This window comes from Oncorhynchus mykiss, chromosome 18 (genome assembly GCF_057628025.1).
Source record: "Oncorhynchus mykiss isolate SJ-2025 chromosome 18, ASM5762802v1, whole genome shotgun sequence".
Taxonomy (NCBI): domain Eukaryota; kingdom Metazoa; phylum Chordata; class Actinopteri; order Salmoniformes; family Salmonidae; genus Oncorhynchus; species Oncorhynchus mykiss.
The window spans coordinates 20080700-20102500 of NC_143039.1; positions in this window are offsets into that span (position 1 = coordinate 20080700).

Consider the following 21801-nt stretch of genomic DNA (forward strand, 5'->3'; position numbering starts at 1 on the left):
TCTTCCCATTTAGGCCAAATGGTCTTGGTGTTTTGCCCTGCCGTTCTGACTGTGTGAATGATATGTTTTAACTGAAAATCAGCTTTGGATTTAGCAGTTTGGTGAAGTCACTGCACTTGGAGAGACAGACAGCCTCACCCCCCCCCCCCCCCCCCCCCCCCCCACACACACACACACACACACACACAGTCTCTCTCTCTCTTTAACATTGGATCTGTAACAGGAGGTGCTAGAATAGATACGGTCTCTGTCTCTGTCCCAGCCTGCTGCCAGCCTGCACTAACTAACTGTAATCACATACACTACTGTTGATTATCTATCCTGTTGCCAAGTCACGTTATCCCTACCTACAGTATATGACCATATCTACCTCAATGACCTCGTACCCCTGAACATCGACTCAATACTGGTTCCCATGTATATAGCCAAGTTATCATTGACTCGGTACTGGTTCCTGTGTATATATCCTAGTTATCATTGACTCAGTACTGGTTCCTGTGTATATATCCTAGTTATCATTGACTCAGTACTGGTTCCTGTGTATATAGCCAAGTTATCATTGACTCAGTACTGGTTCCTGTGTATATATCCTAGTTATCATTGACTCAGTACTGGTTCCTGTGTATATATCCTAGTTATCATTGACTCTGTACTGGTTCCTGTGTATATATCCTAGTTATCATTGACACTGTACTGGTTCCTGTGTATATATCCTAGTTATCATTGACACTGTACTGGTTCCTGTGTATATATCCTAGTTATCATTGACTCTGTACTGGTTCCTGTGTATATATCCTAGTTATCATTGACTCGGTACTGGTTCCTGTGTATATATCCTAGTTATCATTGACTCAGTACTGGTTCCTGTGTATATATCCTAGTTATCATTGACTCTGTACTGATTCCTGTGTATATATCCTAGTTATCATTGACTCTGTACTGGTTCCTGTGTATATAGCCAAGTTATCATTGACTCAGTACTGGTTCCTGTGTATATATCCTAGTTATCATTGACACTGTACTGGTTCCTGTGTATATATCCTAGTTATCATTGACTCTGTACTGGTTCCTGTGTATATATCCTAGTTATCATTGACTCAGTACTGGTTCCTGTGTATATATCCTAGTTATCATTGACACTGTACTGGTTCCTGTGTATATATCCTAGTTATCATTGACTCTGTACTGGTTCCTGTGTATATATCCTAGTTATCATTGACTCGCTGTGTATTTATTCCTTGTGTTATTGTCTTTCTATCATTTTTCTATTTCTCTCTGCATTGTTTGGAAGTAACCATTTCACTGTTAGTCTACCAAGCATGTGACAAATTTATATTAATTTTTTAAATTTTACCCCCTTTTTCTCCCCAATTTCGTAGTATCCAATTATTAGTTACTATCTTGTCTCATCGCTACAACTCCCATACAGGCTCGGGAGAGACAAGGATATCTCTACCTGCCAAACCCTCCCTAACGACGCTAGGCCAATTATGCGTCGCCCCACGGACCTCCCAGTCGAGGCCGGCTGCGACAGAGCCTGGGCGCGAACCCAGAGTCTCTGGTGACACAGCTAGCGCTGCGATGCAGTGCACCTAGACCACTGCGCCCCTGGGATGCATGTGACAAATTTGATTTGATGTACAGAATTTACATTCTCCAACTGTGCCTTCTCTGTTGCCTCCATTGTTGGCTCCCCTCCTCCTGTGACAAATAACATTTGATTTGATTTAGTCTAGCTCAATCTCATACCCACAGTCTACAGCCTGCCAAGTGACTCACGCAGTCTGTCTGCCTCCCAAATGGCACCCTATTCCCTATTTAGTGCACTACTTTTGACCAGGGCCCTAAACAGGCTGCCAACCAAGTGACTCACAGTCTCTGGGAACAGTGTCAGAACCCGTTAGATCCATTTTCCAGCAGCACGTTTGGTTTTATATGGAGAACACACTAAGCATTAAGACCGATGAGCTGTGGAGGTTTACTTCTGCTGGTCTCCAGTCTACATTAATACAGCAGACCATAATAACCCAATGGCAGAAAGTAACAAGGACATAAAAACCAGCCACACCTTGGAAAGTATTCTGTAATAAGTCCAGAATAGCTTATAACTCATCATAGTGCATAGCTCAGTTATTACAGTACAGTACACTGCCACTGAAATACACATTGCGCTCCAAAAGTATTGGGACCGTGGTACATGTGTTGTTGTTTTGGCTCTGTACTCCAGCACTTTGGATTTGAAAAGACACAATGACTACGAGGTTAAAGTTCAGACTGTTAGCTTTAATGTGAGAGTATTTTCATTCATATCGGGTGTTCCGGTAAGAAATTACAGCACTTTTTGTACATAGTCCCCACGTATTAGGCGAGCAAAAGTCTTGGGACAAAATTACTTATATGTGTATTAGAGTAGTCAAAAGTGAATTATTTGGTCAGTACGTTTCACCCAACTGTAGTGACCTCATGACCTCTCCTCCTCATTCAGATGACCTCAACACACTGCTGAGTAGGAGCTCCTCCCTCTCACCCCTGTTTAACTCCTCTCCTTTTCTCTACAAAGGGCAGCTTAGTAATTACACAGAACCTAGCAAATGCACTCTGGGTGAAATATCTGTTGATGAGGTTTGATGTAAGTTCAAGTAAGCCAATAGCTGGATGTGAGATGAGGGTGAGGCCTTTCAAGCCCAGGTACAGGAGGTGTGTGTATGTGTGTGTGTGTGTGTGTGTGTGTGTGTGTGTGTGCCGAGTTACTAACCTCTCCTAATTATATAGCTCATCTGCCCCAAAGGCATCCGGCAACAGATTACATCATCAGAGTATTAGATGCTGTAGCTACCTGAAGCAATTCATTTAGAGGTGAGTGATTCTTCTGGAACATCTCACAGATCAGAGTCACCAGATAGACAGATGAGGGACGGGATGTCTCGTCACATTCGCTTGTCTCTCCGACACTGGAAAACATGACTAGGGAGACTGCAGGAGTTGGTATCCCAACCACATAGTAGAATATCAGAAGGCAATAATTATCTAATAGTAAGCATTCTTTTCAAAAGACGAAATGCAGTAAGTATAGTGTGATTACAACTGATATGATGTGCTATCCCCATTAAATGACTGTTGTCTGTGACACTCCAGACGGCTCCCGAGTGGCGCAGTGTTCTAAGTCACTGCCTCTCAGTGCTAGAGGTGTCACTATAGACACCCTGGTTCGAATCCAGGCTGTATCACAACTGGCTGTGATTGGGAGTCCCATAGGGCGGCGCACAATTGGCCCAGCGTTGTCTGGGTCGCAGTGTTCTAAGTCAGTGTTCTAAGTGTTCTAAGTCACTGCCTCTCAGTGCTAGAGGTGTCACAATAGACACCCTGGTTCGAATCCAGGCTGTATCACAACTGGCTGTGATTGGGAGTCCCATAGGGCGGCGCACAATTGGCCCAGCGTTGTCTGGGTTTGGCTGGTGTAGGCCGTCATTGTAAATAGGAATTTGGTCTTAACTGACTTGCCTGGTTACTTAGTTTGGAGGATGGAATAAACAGTATTTGCTGCAGTGGACTGTGACATGGTGAAGAGGGAGGTTGTTGTGGAGATGTTTTGGTCAGTGGTGAGAGGGCCTCATAGCCCAGCAGGAAGTATTTTGGGAGGAGAGATCAGGTTGTGGTTGATGAGGTTGCACAAAGCCGATGGAGAAGCAGTACACTGGATTGTGTACAGTAAAAAAAAGGAAGAATGAAGGGAGGAGATGGTGAGTAAGGGATAGAAAGTAAGAAAGGATCATATGGATCATCTTCCACTTCCCCATCATCACAACCAAACATTTCCAAGTTAGTTGTGTCCTCCTACTCACCAATACCAATTCCTCCCTCACTCCTTCATTCCTCCTTCACTCCTCCATTCCTCCCTCACTCCTTCATTCCTCCCTCACTCCTCCATTCCTCCCTCACTCCTCCATTCCTCCCTCACTCCTCCATTCCTCCCTCACTCCTCCATTCCTCCCTTACTCCTCCATTCATCCCTCACTCCTCCATTCCTCCCTCTCCTCCATTCCTCCCTCAATCCTTCATTCATCCCTCACTCCTCCATTCCTCCCTCTCCTCCATTCCTCCCTCAATCCTTCATTCCTCCCTCACTCCTCCATTCCTCCCTCACTCCTCCATTCCTCCCTCACTCTCCATTCCTCCCTTACTCCTCCATTCATCCCTCACTCCTCCATTCCTCCCTCACTCCTCCATTCCTCCCTCACTCCTCCATTCCTCCCTCTCCTCCATTCATCCCTCACTCCTCCATTCCTCCCTCTCCTCCATTCCTCCCTCACTCCTCCATTCCTCCCTCTCCTCCATTCATCCCTCACTCCTCCATTCCTCCCTCTCCTCCATTCATCCCTCACTCCTCCATTCCTCCCTCTCCTCCATTCCTCCCTCACTCCTCCATTCCTCCCTCACTCCTCCATTCCTCCCTCACTCCCTGCCCTGGAGTAGTGAAGCAGAATGTCTTAGGTTCTGTAACTATTAATCAGAGGACTCAGAGGAGTCTGCTCTTAAAATATATCTGGAGCAGCTCCAGGATAAAGAGGGACATTTATATTTTCCTTCTTTCATATTTTGCCTTCCCGACCTACACAATAATAATAATGTGTGTGTGTGTGTAACATAGGGTTCGTTTGCTGACAGCAATAACATACTCTAGAGTCCCAGACGACTAGACCAATGAAAACAGCTCTTCTCTCATGTGGTCCTGGTCTACATGATCTGTTTCCCTACACAAACCCAAAGACGGGTGTTACAGCACCCCCCCCCCCCCCCCCCCCTGCAGCCCTCACCACACAGGGCCTCACTGTGTCCAGGCACTATGACATCATCATTCCGAGCCAACAGTGTCCGGAGGGAGATGTCTAACAGTAAGATTACAGAACAGACTGAAAGTTCAGCCCAGCACAGCCACATGCTATATTAGCAGCAACACGGTTGTTATTTCTACTGTGATACTCAGCTATGTCAGTAGCAGTAGATTAGCCAACAGACAGGAGACATTCCATCAAACACTACTTAAACACTACTTAAAGCTGTCCTAGACATAGAACACATGTGGACAAGTGTGTCCCAATCCTGTTCTCTGTTTCTAGAGAAAACCAACACTTTAAGAAATAGATAAAGAGAGAGAGAGAGAGAGAGAGAGAGAGGGAGAAGTAAGGGAAACACTGATCCCAGGACTGGTCTTAGTTGAGCTTTGCTTATTAATAAAATATCATATACTGCCTTACCGTTCCTACTTCCATCATCTGATGTAATCACAGTCAGACAGGAGAGGAGCCTGCTATCACATCAGTTGATCTGAACTGTCTTCACACAGTCAGACAGGAGAGGAGCCTGCTTTCACATCAGTTGATCTGAACTGTCTTTACACAGTCATACAGGAGAGGAGCCTGCTATCACATCAGTTGATCTGAACTGTCTTTACACAGTCATACAGGAGAGGGGCCTGCTATCACATCAGTTGATATGAACTGTCTTTACACAGTCAGACAGGAGAGGAGCCTGCTATCACATCAGTTGATCTGAACTGTCTTTACACAGTCAGACAGGAGAGGAGCCTGCTATCACATCAGTTGATCTGAGTATCTCTGTGTTTTGGGGATGGTCAGTGTTCTGTTTAGTGTTGTGTTTATTTGCACTTATCTTTCCGATGGAGGAGAACCGTATGGCCTTCCTGTTGCATAACATCCAGGGTCAGAGGGAAGAGAGTGGAACCTCTCTCCTCCTTGTTCTTTTTCTTCTTCTTCTTCTTTTTCTCTTTCTTTCTTTCTTTCTTTCTTTCTTTCTTTCTTTCTTTCTTTCTCTCCCTCCCTCCAGCTCTTTCTGTCTTTCTCTTTCTGCCTCCCCACTATATCTCTCTCCCTGTCTCCCTGCGACTCTTTCTCTCTCTCTCTCTCTTTACCCCCCCTCTATCACACACTATCCCTGTCTCTGTCACACAATCTCTCTCTCTCTCTCTCCCTCTCTCTCTCTCTCTCTCTCTCTCTCCCTCTCTCTCTATCACTGTCTCTTTCCCTCCCCTCTCAATTCAATTCAATTCAAGGGCTTTATTGGCATGGAAAACACATGTTAATATTGTTAACAAAAGTGAAATTAACAATAAAAATTAACAGTAAAACAATACACTCACAGAAGTTTCAAAAGAATAAAGACATTTAGAATGTCATATTATGTCTATATACAGTGTTGTAACGATGTGCAAATAGTTAAAAGTACAATAGTTAAAATAAATTAACATAAATATGGGTTGTATTTACAATTATGTTTATTTTTCACTGGTTGCCCTTTCCTTGTGGCAACAGGTCACAAATATTGCTGCTGTGATGTCACACTGTGGTATTTTACCCAGTAGATATGGGAGTTTATCAAAATTGGGTTTGTTTTCAAATTATTTGTGGATCTGTGTAATCTGAGGGAAATATGTGTCTCTAGCATGGTCATATATTTGTCATGAGGTTAGGAAGTGAAGCTCAGTTTCCACTTTATTTTGTGGGCAGTGTGCACATAGCCTGTCTTCTCTTGAGAGCTATGTCTGCCTACGGCGGCTTTTCCAATAGCAAGGTTATGCTCACTGAGTCTGTACATAGTCAAAGATTTTCTTATGTTTGGGTCCGTCACAGTGGTCAGGTATTCTGTCACGGTGTACTCTCTGTTTAGGGCCAAATAGCATTCTAGTTTGCTCTGTTATTTTGTAAATTCTTTCCGGTATATGGTTGGGTCTAATTGTGTTGCTGTCCTGGGGCTCTAAGGGGTCTGTTTGTGTTTGGAAACAGAGCCCCGGGACCAGCTTGCTTAGAGGACTTCTCCAGGTTCATCTCTCTGTAGGTGATGGCTTTGTTATGGAAGGTTTGGGAATCGCTTCTTTTAGGTGTTTGTAGAATTTAACGGCTCTTTTCTGGATTTTGATAATTAGCGGGTATCGGCCTAATTCTGCTCTGCATGCATTATTTGGTGTTCTATGTTGTACACGGAGGATATTTCTGCAGAATTCTGCATGCAGAGTCTCAATTTGGTGTTTGTCCCATTTTGTGAATTCTTGGTTGGTGAGCGGACACCAGACCTCACAACCATAAAGGGCATTGGGTTCTATAACTGATTCAAGTATTTTTAGCCAGATCCTAATTAGTATGTTGAATTTTATGTTCCTTTTGATGACATAGAAGGCCCTTCTTGCCTTGTCTCTCAGCTCATTCACAGCTTTGTGGAAGTTACCTTTGGCGCTGATGTCTAGGCCAAGGTATGTATAGTTTTTTGTGTGCTGTAGGGGAACGGTGTCCAGATGGAATTTGTATTTGTGGTCCTGGCGACTGGACCTTTTTTGGAACACTATTTTTGTCTTACTGAGACTTACTGTCAGGGCCCTGGTCTGGCAGAATCTGTGCTGAAGATCTTAGTGCTTTCTCTCTCTCTCTTTCCCTCTTGCTCTTCTACATGGCCCGAAGCACAAGGAGTTTCCCAACCTAATTACACTATACCCCCATGATGAGAACATACACAGACAGATAATCAACTAATGAAGTCATGGAGGGATGGTGTGTGTGAGAGTGAGAGAGAAACACTTCAGACAAAACCCCTTCATATGTCAGGTGGGGGAGGAGGGGAGACGGCCGGAGGAGGAGGGGGAGACGGGGGAGGTGGAGGGGGAGACTGGGGAGGAGGAGACTGAGGAGGGGGAGACTGGGGAGGAGGAGGGGGAGACGGGGGAGGAGGAGGGGGAGACGGGGGAGGTGGAGGGGGAGACTGGGGAGGAGGAGACTGAGGGGGAGACTGGGGAGGAGGAGGGGGAGACTTGGGAGAAGAAGAGGGAGACAGGGAAGGAGGAGGGGGAGACGGGGGAGGTGGGGAGTGGACAGAACAGGGAGTTCTTGTGACTCATCTGGATGATGATCATTCAAGGACAAACCCAGACTCTCATCTCTCCTCACTAACCCAGACTCATCTCTCCTCACTAACCCAGACTCTCCTCTCTCCTCACTAACCCAGACTCTCCTCTCTCCTCACTAACCCATACTCTCATCTCTCCTCACTAACCCAGACTCTCCTCTCTCCTCACTAACCCAGACTCTCCTCTCTCCTCACTAACCCAGACTCTCATCTCTCCTCACTAACCCAGACTCCTCTCTCCTCACTAACCCAGACTCTCCTCTCTCCTCACTAACCCAGACTCTTCTCTCTCCTTACTAACCCAGACTCTCCTCTCTCCTCACTAACCCAGACTCTCCTCTCTCCTCACTAACCCAGACTCTCATCTCTCCTCACTAACCCAGACTCTAACAGCCAGCCTCTCATCATTCCTCACTAACCCAGACTCTAACAGGCTCTCATCTCTCCTCACTAACCCAGACTCTAACAGCCAGCCTCTCATCTCTCCACTATCTGGCTATAAGACCGACCCACAGGTCTGACTGGGAATGGGAGACATGCCAGTGAATGGATGCACTTTTGGGGGGGGGGGGTAAGCTGTGTTTTTTTTCACAAGGTCATATAAGCCTTCCTTAGGAGAACTCTAGGATATGAGCAGGAAGTGTATCAGACAATAAAATACCCCATTTTATTCTGATGTGGTCTGAGTGTAAGTAAATAAAGAAACCTAAAGAAACCAGAGGAATAAAATAAAGAAAGAAAAACATTTGTTCTTCATCCCCACCCTGTTATCCTCTGGGGTCTTTTTATTTTGGGAGTTCCCGTCTGATAAGCGTTTTCTTCTTCTGCCCGGTAACAGTAAGAATGTCAGTAAGAATGCTCCAATAATTATCCTCCTCTCTCATTCGCCCATATAAGGAAGAATGAACATTCTGCGCTGGTGAATTCTTCTGGGTTGAACCAACAGCTGCCCTGAGGTACAGGCTATAATACTAGCCAACTAACCCGAACCCCTAGCCCCTAACCCCTAGCCAACTAACCCTAACCCCTAACCCAAAGACAACTAAGCCTAGCCCTAGCGAACTAACCCTAACCCCTAGCCAACTAACCCTAGGCCTCACCCTAGCCATAACCCTAGATTCATGTCCACATCCCGGTTCAACCCTAACCTTAGCCTCAACCCCAACCCTAACCTACTCGATTTAACAGATAACCAGTCTCCCTAGTTGTGTAACAGCAGGATACCTTGGCTCGTAAAGCTGTCCATTTGTTTAACTTGGGGCTCAGAACCAATAGACAAACATAACATTCTCCCATAGTCTTGAATTATGAATGGTCTTAATAGATAACAACCTTCACAGGTCCCTTGCTGATAGACTGACCGCTTTATAGGAAGACTGTACTTTTCACTGTATCTCTCTGGCTGGGAAGATGACAGGAGAGGTGACGGGAGAGGTGAGGTGAAGCCTAGTTTATCACTAGGCAGGTTAGATGTGTTGCAACAGCGAGGCGAGAGAGAGGAGTCGCCAGGCTTGTTCATGTGGACTGATAACTAGGATTAGAGGAAGAGAGATGGGGAGTAGGGAGAGTGAAGAAGAGCCAGGGGGAGCAGGGAGAGGGGAGAGCGAAGAAGAACCAGGGGGAGCAGGGAGAGCGAAGAAGAGCCAGGGGGAGCAGAGAGAGCGAAGAAGAGACCCAGGGGGGGGGGGCAGAGGGAGTGAAGTAGAGCCAGGGGGAGCAGGGAGGGTGAAGAAGAGCCAGAGGGAACAAGGAGAGTAAAGAAGAGCCAGGGGGAGCAGGGAGAGTGAAGAAGAGACAGGGGAGCAGGGAGAGTGAAGAAGAGCCAGGGGGAGCAGGGAGAGTGAAGAAGAGCCAGGGGAGCAGGGAGAGTGAAGAATAGCCAGGGGGAGCAGGGAGAGTGAAGCAGAGCCAGGGGGAGCAGGGAGAGTGAAGAAGAGCCAGGGGAGCAGGGAGAGTAAAGAAGAGCCAGGGGAGCAGGGAGAGTAAAGAAGAGCCAGGGGGAGCATGGAGAGTGAAGAAGAGCCAGGGGGAGCAGGGAGAGTAAAGAAGAGCCAGGGGGAGCAGGGAGAGTGAAGAAGAGCCAGGGGGAGCAGGGAGAGTGAAGAAGAGCCAGGGGGAGCAGGGAGAGTGAAGAAGAGCCAGGGGGAGCAGGGAGAGTGAAGAAGAGCCAGGGGGAGCAGGGAGAGTGAAGAAGAGCCAGGGGAGCAGGGAGAGTAAAGAAGAGCCAGGGGGAGCAGGGAGAGTGAAGAAGAGCCAGGGGGAGCAGGGAGAGTGAAGAAGAGCCAGGGGAGCAGGGAGGGTGAAGAAGAGCCAGGGGGAGCATGGAGAGTGAAGAAGAGCCAGGGGAACAGGGAGAGTGAAGAAGAGCCAGGGGGAACAGGGAGAGTGAAGAAGAGCCAGGGGGAGCAGGGAGAGTGAAGAAGAGCCAGGGGGAGCAGGGAGAGTGAAGCAGAGCCAGGGGGAGCAGGGAGAGTGAAGAAGAGCCAGGGGGAACAGGGAGAGTGAAGAAGAGCCAGGGGAGCAGGGAGGGTGAAGAAGAGCCAGGGGGAACAGGGAGAGTGAAGAAGAGCCAGGGGAGCAGGGAGGGTCAAGAAGAGCCAGGGGGAGCATGGAGAGTGAAGAAGAGCCAAGGGGAGGCCAGGCTAACATTCTGCAGCTGTCTGGTTCTGGTAACCTCCATTAACACCCAAAGTGTCCATTTACTGCAGCATGGAGACATTTTATAGATGGTGTGAAGTGAAGAAGGGAAGAACAAACACCATTGTAAATACAACCCATATTTCTATTTATTTATTTTCCCTTGTGTACTTTAACCATTTCTACATTGTTACAACACGGTATATATACATAATATGACATTTGTAATGTCTTTATTGTTTTGAAACTTCTGTATGTGTAATGTTTACTGTTCGTTTTGATTGTTTATTTCACTTTTGTATATTATCGACCTCACTTGCTTTGGCAATGTTAACACGTTTCCCATGCCAATAAAGCCCTTTGAATTGAATTGAATTGAATTGGTGGAGAGGGGAGGCATGGCGAGAGAGGGGGGAACCAACCGACCTAAAATTATCCTTACCAAGGAATGTATGAAATCAGATATGGGTCTCTGAGTTTCATTAGTGGGTTTTCCCCACCAAAGAGGTGCCCTTCCAAAGAGGTGCCCCTCCAGGTGTGTGTGTCACACATGCACAAACACACACACACACACACCACCTACAGGCACCCTGTCAGAGACAGCGTCTTCCAGTTGGCTCCTGTCATCGTGACGATAAAGCTGAAGCAGCTGGATGGTGGATGACCTCATCGAAAGACGAGTGCATGAATACCATGGATACCATCCTGCAGAGTCAGGAGAAAACCAGACACACTACCCCTCTCATCCCTCCACCTACCACTCCAATAAATCAAACAAATTACTTCAGCTTCCTGGCTTCTTGTTTTGTTCTAGCTTCTATCTGATCTGCTTTCACCTACAGATGCAGGATCTTAATTTGACCAATTTCTCACAGCAGAATAATAATCCTGCAGCAACAGGAAATGTGAATTATTGTGTGGATTGTAATTAATGGACATTTTTTGTAGGGGTTTTGTAGGGGTTTTGTAGGGGTTTAGGGAAAATCAAATCAGAAATTTTATTAGCTTTTTTATTCTAGAATACACTACAAGTGACATTTGGTGCAACAACAGGATCAAATTAAGATCCCACACCTGTACTGTGGCCAGTTATAACTTGTGGATCCGCTCACAAAACAGACATGACTGAGATTCCCCCAGGCAAAGTGACAGCCTCAACAAACATACCTCTGATTGTTATGCTACTTTAAAGTTAAAGATGCACTGTGCAGAAATCGCACTGCCATTTCCTGGTTGCAAAAATTATAATAGTTTGCCTAATTTCAGTTTATGTGACAGAACAAGCAAGACTAGTAAAGAGAATCATTGTACCATCTAAACCACTGTGAAATATATTTTCCATAAACAAAAATATAGTATTTTCAGCTGTTTGAAGCTGGTGTACAAAACCCAAAGTAGAAAGACGCAAAAACAAAACTCAAGAACAGGAAGCATAGAAATAGCACACACAGAATACCGTTTATTAGACTTGCTTTTAATGGGAATGACAAATCTATAACTCACATTCTGTCACGTTCTGACCTCTATTTCTGTTGTTTTGTATTTATTTAGTATGGTCAGGGCGTGAGTTGGGTGGGCAGTCTATGTTTGTTTTTCTATGTTTTGGGGCATTTCTATGTTTTCGGCCTAGTATGGTTCTCAATCAGAGGCAGGTGTCATTAGTTGTCTCTGATTGAGAATCATACTTAGGTAGCCTGGGTTTCACTGTGTGTTTGTGGGTGATTGTTCCTGTCACTGTGTTTGTTGTCACAGGATAGGCTGTATAGGTTTTCACGGTCTGTTTTGTAGATTTGAGTTATTTCATGTATCGTTCAGTTTTCCATTAAAGAACATGAATAACCACCACGCTGCTTTTGGTCCGCTTCTCCTCCTACAGACGAACGTCGTTACAGAATCACCCACCCAAACAGGACCAAGCGGCGTGGTAACGGGCAACAGCAACAGCAGCAGCAGGAGAAGGAACAGAGGCAGCAGCAGCAGGAACAGCAACAGCGAGATCAGGATTTTGGGACATGGGAGCAGAATCTGGACTACACAACTTGGGAGGAGATAGACAGGTGGGCGGTCGACCCAGGGAGAGTGCCGGAGCCCGCCTGGGATTCGATGGAACAGTGCGCGGAAGGTTACAGGAGAATGAGGTTGGCGAAGCAAGCACGGCGGCGCGGACGGAAGCCCGAGAGTCAGCCCCAAAAATTTCTTGGGGGGGCACAGGGGGAGTGTGGCAGAGTCAGGAGTCAGACCTGAGCCAACTCCCCCCGTTTATCGTGAGGAGCCAAGGAGGAGCTCAGAACCAGAGCTGGTGTTGGAGGTGAGCGAAGCAGAGACTGTGAAGGAGTTAATGGGGAAATTGGAGGAGAGTGATATGAGGGACTTGCTGGTTTGGTGCATGAGGCACGACATTCGCCCGACGGAGCGTGTCAGGGTACGAGCGAGGGGTCTGGTGAAGACTGTGCCAGCCTCACGCACCAGGCCTCCTGTGCATCTCCCTAGCCTTGCACGTCCTGTGCCATCTCAGCACTACAGTGCTCCTAGCAGTGCTAACTGTGGCAGGCGTGGTGCTGGTCAGGCACCGTGTTATGCAGTTGTGCGCACGGTGCCCCCAGTACGCGTGCTTAGCCCGGTGCGCTACATCCCAGCTCCCCACATCTGCCGGGCTAGGGTGAAGATCCAGCCAGGGCGGTTGGTGCCAGCCCTGCTCTCAAAATCTCCAGTACGCCTTCACGGTCCGGTCTATCCGTCACCACCTCCACGCACCAGCCCTCCGGTGGCAGCCCCCCGTACCAGGCTGTCTCTCCGGCCCATCCTTACAGGGGCTTCCTCCTCTCCGCCGCTGCCGGAGCCTCCCACCTGTCCGGCGCCTCTGCCGGAGCCTCTCGCCTGTCCGGCGCCGCTGCCGGAGCCTCCCGCCTGTCCGGCGCCTCTGCCGGAGCCTCCCGCCTGTCCGGCGCCTCTGCCGGAGCCTCCCGCCTGTCCGGCGCCGCTGCCGGAGCCTCCCGCCTGTCCGGCGCCGCTGCCGGAGCCTCCCGCCTGTCCGGCGCCGCTGCCGGAGCCTCCAGCCTGTCCGGCGCCGCTGCCGGAGCCTCCAGCCTGTCCGGCGCCGCTGCCGGAGCCTCCCGCCTGTCCGGCGCCGCTGCCGGAGCCTCCCGCCTGTCCGGCGCCGCTGCCGGAGCCTCCCGCCTGTCCGGCGCCGCTGCCGGAGTCTCCCGCCTCTCCGGCGCTACCAGGGCCTTCCTCTTCTCCAGCGTTGCCGGAGCTTCCCGTCTGCCCAGCGCCAGCTGAGCTTCCCGTCTGCCCAGCGCCAGCTGAGCCTCCCATCTGCCCAGCGCCGCCAACGCCGCCCGTCTGCCCAGCGGCGCCAGCGCCGTCCGTCTGCCCAGCGCCGCCAGCGCCGCCCGTCTGCCCAGCGCCGCCAGTGCCGCCCGTCTGCCCAGCGCCGCCAGTGCCGCCCGTCTGCCAGGAGCCGCCAGTGCCGCCCGTCTGCCAGGAGCCGCCAGTGCCGCCCGTCAGCCAGGGGCCGCCAGTGCCGCCAGTCAGCCAGGGGCCTCCAGTGCCGCCAGTCAGCCAGGGGCCTCCAGTGCCGCCAGTCAGCCAGGGGCCGCCAGTGCCGCCAGTCAGCCAGGGGCCGCCAGTAAGCCAGGGGCCGCCAGTGCCGCCAGTCAGCCAGGGGCCGCCAGTAAGCCAGGGGCCGCCAGTGCCGTCAGTCAGCCAGGGGCCGCCCGAGCAGCTGCCCCTCTGTCCCGAGCAGCTGTCGCCCCTCTGTCCCAAGTGCCGCCCGTCTGCCAGGAGCCGCCAGTGCCGCCCGTCTGCCAGGAGCCGCCAGTGCCGCCCGTCAGCCAGGGGCCGCCAGTGCCGCCAGTCAGCCAGGGGCCTCCAGTGCCGCCAGTCAGCCAGGGGCCTCCAGTGCCGCCAGTCAGCCAGGGGCCGCCAGTGCCGCCAGTCAGCCAGGGGCCGCCAGTAAGCCAGGGGCCGCCAGTGCCGCCAGTCAGCCAGGGGCCGCCAGTAAGCCAGGGGCCGCCAGTGCCGTCAGTCAGCCAGGGGCCGCCCGAGCAGCTGCCCCTCTGTCCCGAGCAGCTGTCGCCCCTCTGTCCCAAGCTGCTGCCGCCCCTCTGTCCCGAGCAGCTGCCCCTCTGTCCCGAGCAGCTGCCCCTCTGTCCCGAGCAGCCGCCCCTCTGTCCCGAGCTGCCGCCCCTCTGTCCCGAGCAGCTGCCGCCCCTCTGTCCCGAGCAGCTATCGCCCCTCTGTCCCGAGCAGCTATCGCCCCTCTGTCCCGAGCAGCTATCGCCCCTCTGTCCCGAGCAGCTATCGCCCCTCTGTCCCGAGCTGCTATCGCCCCTCTGTCCCCAGCTGCTATCGCCCCTCTGTCCCGAGCTGCTATCGCCCCTCTGTCCCGAGCTGCTATCGCCCCTCTGTCCCGAGCTGCTATCGCCCCTCTGTCCCGAGCTGCTATCGCCCCTCTGTCCCGAGCAGCTGCCCCTCTGTCCCGAGCAATTGTCCCTCTGTCCCGAGCAGCTGCTTCACCTCTGTCCCGAGCTGCCCCTCTGTCCCGAGCAGCCCCTCTGTCCAGTGGGGTCATTGAGAGGGGTGGCCATGGTGAGTAAGCCAGGGAGGCGGACAATAAGGCGGACTAAGACAATGGTGAAGTGGGGTCCGCGTCCCGCGCCAGAGCCGCCACCGCGGACAGACGCCCACCCAGACCCTCCCCTGTAGGTCAAGGTTTTGCGGCCGGAGTCCGCACCTTTGGGGGGGGGTACTGTCACGTTCTGACCTCTATTTCTGTTTTGTATTTATTTAGTATGGTCAGGGCGTGAGTTGGGTGGGCAGTCTATGTTTGTTTTTCTATGTATTGGGGCATTTCTTTGTTTTCGGCCTAGTATGGTTCTCAATCAGAGGCAGGTGTCATTAGTTCTCTGATTGAGAATCATACTTAGGTAGCCTGGGTTTCACTGTGTGTTTGTGGGTGATTGTTCCTGTCACTGTGTTTGTTGTCACAGGATAGGCTGTATAGGTTTTCACGTTCCGTTTGTTGTTTTGTAGATTTGAGTTATTTCATGTATCGTTCAGTTTTCCATTAAAGAACATGAATAACCACCACGCTGCTTTTGGTCCGCTTCTCCTCCTACAGGCGAACGTCGTTACACATTCCCATGTGAATTTGGTCAGGACACCCAAAAAGTTACGTATTTTCAGCTTTAACTAAAACCACTTGATGCTCCACCTACAGTTTATCTCCTGCAGCTCCAAATAGTAATTAAACCACTTGATGCTCCACCTACAGTTTATCTCCTTCAGCTCTAATAGTAACTAAAACCACTTGATGCTTCACCTACAGTTTATCTCCTTCAGCTCCAATAGTAACAAACCACTTGATGCTCCACCTACAGTTTATCTCCTTCAGCTCTAATAGTAACTAAAACCACTTGATGCTTCACCTACAGTTTATCTCCTGCAGCTCCAAATAGTAATTAAACCACTTGATGCTCCACCTACAGTTTATCTCCTTCAGCTCCAATAGTAACAAACCACTTGATGCTCCACCTACAGTTTATCTCCTTCAGCTCCAATAGTAACTAAAACCATTTGATGCTCCACCTACAGTTTATGTCCTTCAGCTCCAATAGTAACTAAAACCACTTGATGCTCCACCTACAGTTTATCTCCTGCAGCTCTAATAGTAACTAAAACCACTTGATGCTTCACCTACAGTTTATCTCCTGCAGCTCCAAATAGTAATTAAACCACTTGATGCTCCACCTACAATTTATCTCCTTCAGCTCTAATAGTAACTAAAACCACTTGATGCTCCACCTACAGTTTATCTCCTTCAGCTCCAATAGTAACTAAAACCATTTGACGCTTCACCAACGGTTGAAGAAGAATCCTTCAGGATCTTGTTTCGTCTCTGTCGTACCTACTATTTGTTCATAATTAATTACATCCCTTGAAGACGACTTCCTATGAGCTATACACAACTCTGACAAAATACCCTCTGTCATGTTTTGGACTCCGCCTGCCTGCTGGGATGTGGGATGAACAGGACTGTATTTGGCTGTGGTTTTGGGGAGTGACTCATCCTCTTTCACCACACCAAGCGGTGGTAAGGTTTATTAAAGCCCTTGTGATATTCAACCTCATCTGTTTGGCAGAGTTCAGTCATGTGAGAGATAAAGGGGATGTCACATCAAAGCATAGAGCACTCCTCCAGAACATCTGTTGGTACTCCCAGGGGGAGGAGGGGGAGGAGGAGGAGGAGGAGACATGGGGGAGATGAGCTGTTTGTCCACCACCCACAGGTCTCTCTGTCTTTCTTCCTATCTTCCTATCTCTCTGTCTCCCCCCCCCCCCCCCCCCCCCACACACACACACACACACACACACACACACAGCTGTATTGTGCTCTGTGACAAGGTGCCATGCTATGTTGTGTCTGGCTGGTTTGGCTCTGTGAGGTCAGAGGTGTATCAGTCAGCTAGATCTACTCAGGGTGTTCCAAAGCTAGCCAGCTTCAGTTAGCTTCACATCCCATCTCAGGCTTCATCCGTACTACGACGTTGGATATTGCTGCGCGTGCATGTCGCACATGTCCAACGCCAAACTCTTCATTGGGGCAATGCTGAAACGTCAATCCATGTGGCACATATTAATTTGTGCATTCTGTCATTACTAAATGTGTAATGTGATATATTTTAACATGACTATTTTTGAGACACATTTATTTATTAATAAAATATTTTATCAGTCGTCTTCGTCAAATGAAGGGGTTGATGACGCAATCTTTGCAGGAGGGAGGGAATCTGATTTCATTGCTCCTCAGCTCGTGGCTCAGTCATTTCATTCAGGGTAAGTGGAGTTAGCCGTGAGTTAGCCTGCCTCAGAGCAGGTTGGTTCTGAAGGATTCGTTGCCGTATCATTTTACCTGGCTAAAGGGTAAGCCACTTTCGTATGACCGGTTACCCCGAGCTGAACTCAGAGTTGACCAAAGTTAACTCACTAGCTCTTCAAATCAGTTTCGTAGGATTGCCCTCTGATGTAATCTCCCAGAGACCTATTGTACTGCAGCTTGATAGGCTGCTGAAACAATGACACTCAGTCTGCAGGAGGAAGTTTGGTCTGGGAAGATTACAATATGAGAGGAAGTCAATGGAGGGAAAGATTAGAAGTGTGTGTGTGTGTTTTGGTTTTACCATCCTTGTGGGGACATTTCGCCGGTCCTCACAAGGAAAAACGCTATTTTAGGGTAAGGGGTTAGGTTTATGGTTAAGGTTAGAATTAGGGTTAGAGTTAGGGTTAGACTACACCTGGTACACTACACCTCGTACACTCCTCTTCAGTACACTACACCTGGTACACTCCTCTCCAATACACTACACCTGGTACACTCCTCTCCAGTACACTACACCCGGTACACTCCTCTCCAGTATACTACACCTGGTACACTATACCTGGTACACTCCTCTCCAGTACACTACACCTGGTACACTCCTCTCCAGTACACTACACCTGGTGCACTCCTCTCTAGTACACTACATCTGGTACACTCCTCTCCAGTACACTACACCTGGTACACTCCTCTCCAGTACACTACACCTGGTACACTCCTCTCTAGTACACTACACCTGGTACACTCCTCTTCAGTACACTACACCTGGTACACTCCTCTCCAACACACTACACCTGGTACACTCCTCTCCAGTACACTACACCTGGTACACTCCTCTCTAGTACACTACACCTGGCACACTCCTCTCCAATACACTACACCCGGAACACTCCTCTCCAGTACACTACACCTGGTACACTCCTCTCCAGTACACTACACCTGGTACACTCCTCTCCAGTACACTACAGCTGGTACACTCCTCTTCAGTACACTACACCTGGTACACTCCTCTTCAGTACACTACAACTGGTACACCCCTCTCCAGTACACTACACCTGGTACACTCCTCTCTAGTACACTACACCTGGTACACTCCTCTCTAGTACACTACACCTGGTACACTCCTCTCTAGTACACTACACCTGGTACACTCCTCTTCAGTACACTACACCTGGTACACTCCTCTTCAGTACACTACACCTGGTACACTCCTCTCTAGTACACTACACCTGGTACACTCCTCTCCAGTACACTACACCTGGTACACCCCTCTTCAGTACACTACACCTGGTACACTCCTCTTCAGTACACTACACCTGGTACACTCCTCTTCAGTACACTACACCTGGTACACTCCTCTCTAGTACACTACACCTGGTACACTCCTCTCTAGTACACTACACCTGGTACACTCCTCTCTAGTACACTACACCTGGTACACTCTTCTCTAGTACACTACACCTGGTACACCCCTCTCCAGTACACTACACCTGGTACACCCCTCTCCAGTACACTACACCTGGTACACTCCTCTTCAGTACACTACACCTGGTACACCCCTCTCCAGTACACTACACCTGGTACACCCCTCTCCAGTACACTACACCTGGTACACCCCTCTCCAGTACACTACACCTGGTACACCCCTCTCCAGTACACTACACCTGGTACACCCCTCTCCAGTACACTACACCTGGTGCACTCCTCTTCAGTACACTACACCTGGTACACCCCTCTCCAGTACACTACACCTGGTACACCCCTCTCCAGTACACTACACCTGGTACACTCCTCTTCAGTACACTACACCTGGTACACTCCTCTCTAGTACACTACACCTGGTACACTCCTCTTCAGTACCACCCTGTCAGCATCTCAATCACTCACTTACATCATGTGGGTAATGGATTTACCATTACATCTTTAGTGGTGCTCATTCCAAAGCTTTCCAAAAGAGACAAAAAAATAAGCTCCATTTTCTTTCACAAACGTTTCAATGCCTCCGGTGTGGATCGCAAAGGTTTGGTCGGGAATCAAAGGTCCCCTAAGACTCCCTGGGGAAAATGTTTTGGTGGGTGTCCAAAATGTCAGAACACCACGTCTGTGATATTGGCCAGGCTGGAGAAAGACCATACGTAGTGTGTACTTTGTGTTCTTTGCAGTTCTTTTAGGTTTATTTGGCTGTATACCTGGAAAGCCGTTATGGAAACACTAAGGTCGTAATGTAATCGTCTTGGAGGAGAACAGAACAGTTCCAGCTCTTAGAACACTACTCCCCTCCGACTAGAGAACATCTCCAATGATAAGAGTGGACAGTTGTACATGTTTCTCCACTACTGATAGTTTAGGATTTTGGTGTTCTGCTCCTCAATCCTAACTTGAATCACTATTAAAATAATACCTTCAAGGTCCTGGATTATTTTATACAGGCACCTTCTGTACAAGCACTATGTGACATGGGTGAAGGGCAGGCGGTCTGCTCATCTGCACATCCATAAAAGGCAAATTACGTCAATCCATGGAAATGTATAGTATTATATTTCAGATTCTCTTCCTCTTTCATTTTCCAGTTTATGATGACCCCAGACCGACCTCCTCATTTGTCTACTTTACAGTATTAACCACCAGCGTTACCACGGCTACCACACCAACACTGATGTCAACAACGGGTTTAAAATGGAACTGTCTATATGACATCTGTGCATCTCGCAGTCTGGGCTGTGATCACCAACTTGTCTCTACTGCACTTTCACACACACACACACACACACACACGCGCACACACACACACACGCACACACGCGCACACACACACACACACGCACACACAGACAGACACACACACACACACACACGCACACACGCACACGCACACACACACACACACACACACACACACACACACACGCACATGCACACACACGGACACACGCACACACGTGCAAATTGACACACACACACTCCCTGTCATAACATATGCACATACAAACGCATACTCAATCATGCAAACTCACTTAATCTAACACATGACAATGGACCCAGAACTGTATCATCATGGCTTCTGTCCTCCCTTCATGTGCAAACAAGCTCCGATGTATTATAGACTTCTAATGCTGTAGTCTACAGTTGACATCCCATAATAAGCGGGTGCAAACCTTTTCCCCTACTTTCCTCTCAGTGAAGCTGACACTGTCACAGAGCAGGACTGACATCTGAAAATGATGGGGGAAAGGGTGTGCGTATGGCACCTTTCTGCTTAGGACAGTAATTCCCGTCACACCCCTTTCTCCCCCTCCACTCAGCCTCTGTTTCAAACAACTCATACTGGCCCGGAGAGAGAGAGAGAAACCATTTGTACATCGTTGCAACACTGTATATATACGTAATATGACATTTGTATGACATGTTAACACGTTTCCCATGCCAATAAAGCCCCTTGAATTGAATTGAATTGAATTGAGAGAGAGAGAGAGAGAGAGAGAGAGAGCGAGAGAGAGAGAGAGAGAGAGAGAGAGAGAGAGAGACAGAGGGAGGGATAGAGAGAGAGAGAGAGAGAGAGAGAGAGAGAGAGAGAGGGGAATAGAGAGAGAGAGAGAGAGAGAGAGAGAGAGAGAGAGAGAGAGGGGAATAGAGAGAGAGAGAGAGAGAGAGAGAGACAGAGGGAGGGATAGAGAGGTAGAGGGAGGGATAGAGAGGCAGAGGCAGCGGAAGAGGCAAATTGCAAAGAAAGGAAGATAAATAGAGATACGGTCATGTGAGCTCCTGGCTCAAGGAGTGACCAACAGACTCACATGTCACTGTCCATTTGGCAGTGGATGAACGTGGTGTTTCTGGTCTCACTAACGTCATGTTTTTACCTCTCTGACAAACTCTACATTTGGGACTCATTATCTGGAATCTTCTTTCCTGGGTTTTCGGGAAAGATGAATTTGCCTTTAGACACTGATCTAAGTAAGGTCACTTGTATGTTGTTGCCCACCCTAATGCCTGAGGGCAACTTCACTCAAAGTGTGTTTCTTTGTTCATGTGTGCAGTGGTCTCTGTAGCTAGAGCGTATTGCCCTCTGCTGGTCAGGTATGGGACATGTCGGGAGGAGGGCATGAGTTGAATGGGAGGTTAAAGGCCTTAATGCCCCATCAATAAACTGGAACACAATGTAATGAGGGCAATATCTACCACTTACATTTCACAAGTCGATCATCGATAACTACTTTTTGATAATGGTGCATCAAGCCCACAAGAAAAAACTACCCAATCAAAATGGGTTAAAAGATGTCAGAGGATTCAATGGAACATTCTAAACATCGTTCTCATAAACCCTGGAACAAATTCCAAACATTAGCTGTATCCAATTCATCAATCAAATCCAGACTTTT